The sequence below is a fragment of the Carassius carassius genome, chromosome 12 (assembly GCF_963082965.1).
Source record: "Carassius carassius chromosome 12, fCarCar2.1, whole genome shotgun sequence".
NCBI lineage: Eukaryota > Metazoa > Chordata > Actinopteri > Cypriniformes > Cyprinidae > Carassius > Carassius carassius.
In genome coordinates, this window is record NC_081766.1 from 5,455,274 (window position 1) to 5,457,233 (window position 1,960).

The 1,960-nt window shown below is 33.4% G+C and overlaps 1 long non-coding RNA gene across 1 annotated transcript; it reads right to left on the reverse strand.

The window, feature by feature from the left end:
* Positions 1-220: 220 nt before the first annotated feature.
* LOC132154136 (uncharacterized) lies at positions 221-1,379 on the reverse strand. Its single transcript, XR_009437077.1, has 3 exons — positions 1,308-1,379; positions 1,107-1,212; positions 221-605 (listed from the first exon to the last, which is right to left on the reverse strand). It is a non-coding gene; the product is annotated as an uncharacterized LOC132154136 (long non-coding RNA).
* Between the last annotated feature and the right edge of the window lie 581 nt (positions 1,380-1,960).

The window sequence follows — 1,960 nt, forward strand, 5'->3', positions numbered from 1 at the left end:
AGAGATTTTCACTGAGAATGCCTTATATGCTGCCTTAAAAGATATTACATTTTACAGTGAAGTATAATTTAGCTGATTAATGCCTAAAAATGTTGTCTTTGTACATAAACGTTTATAATATCATGTATAATTTACATCACCAGAGATACATTTATGTTTGTAATTGTCTTCATGACTTTCTTATTGTTTTTGGCACTGAAAAAAGAAGGAAAAAAGATAATTGAAATCATACACAGTATGCAATGAAATAAAGGGCTTTTTAAGTATGTGCTATATGTAGCATGTTAAGTGTTAATTCTCTTTCCAGATGTTTTGAATGCATAGTACAAAAACAACCACCAAAAAAACGGGATGTTTGGTTGACTCTTCTCTAGTAACTATGGACTACAACTAGCAACCCTATGCTGTGTTTAAACATGAAGACGCTCATAGTTCAAGAAGAATAACTGAATATAGATCTCCCATGTCGTCTGTTTAATTGTCTGTCTTTACAACACTCTGCAGCTGGCCACATTTTTCCAGCGGAAAAACAATCAGGCTGCCAAGAGCGGAGACAGCAGTCCCTTCTGTGACAGTTTCTTCCATTCCTCCACTGAGACACAGACCTGTGTGGGAGAAGAAGAAGAGCAGAATAATAAACAGTGGACCCCCACCTGTCAAAAGTCTTCACGCAAACAGGAGCTGGGCACCTTTTTTGGACAAAAATGTTGATCAAGGATCATCAAAAGATGTTAATCAAGGAACATGTCTTACTTGGCGAAATCACGGGGACCCTGTCAATATGGTATATAATCAGTCTAAAGCTTGGAATAATATTACTCAATTTTAAAATAACTTTTCTATTTTAATATATTTTCAAATGTAATTTATTCTTATAATGGCAAAGCTATCATTAAGCAATCCTTCTGAATTCAGATCCTTCAGAAATTATTTGAATATGCAGATTATTGCAGTATTATTATTAATTGATTATTAATATATGCAGTATATAGATGTTTTTATTTAGAAATAGTGCTTAGCAAATATTTCATTAAAGTGGACTCAAATGAACGGAATGCTAGATTTTTCTGCATTAGGAGACAATTTGTGATTTTATCGTGTCATACCTGGTTAGGATGTGGTGTCAGGTTGAAGATGTTGTGAGCCATCTGCTGCACTCTCAGGCTTGGATGCGTCAAACAGTGGCTGGTATAACAGCAGCTGAGCACAACACTAGAAAGTGAATCAGTGAAATGGTGAGATCTTTAGCACCTGAGTGACAGGTCTGGATTAAGTTCTCTGAGGGAATGAACCAGAGGCTGCCTCACCGCCTGAGAGAAGAAAAAAAGCAGTGATCTGTTGCTGCAGGCTGATGAATGCTGGACTTTAACCCTCTTTAGCTTACAGTGGACAGAAGGCTGACATATCCCATTACAGTTCAGACCGCTGCTCTGATTCATTCGTCTCCTGGCTGCAATGAATCCTTTCTATTACACATTCAAATGTTTTTCTATTGTCTATAGAGTACACAAAAAAAACATAAACAATTAATACATGAACATAATTTATGATATACAATTAAACTATATAAAAGAATGACTAACAAATCTGTTATCATCAAAAGAGAATTTTCTCTGCGGTTTCCCCCTAAATAATAGCTTTATGGTTTTATGCTCTAGCTCTGTGGTTGAAATCAGGAAAAAAGAGAAAAGAAAAGAAAAAAGTAAAAAGTATTGCATCTGTACTGCTGTATAAAAGAATGTACTGTTGTTATATAATAATTATTGCTACTACTACTACTACTACTATTAATATTGTTGCTGTTATATTTTTAAATAGAAGTATGAATTCTTTAATAGCATTTTAATAACATTATAGTGTTATTTCTTAATTGATTAAGTTCATTTTCATAATTTGATTCAATAATAATAATTATAATAATGATAGCAATAGATATTTAATTGTTTATATATATGTGTGT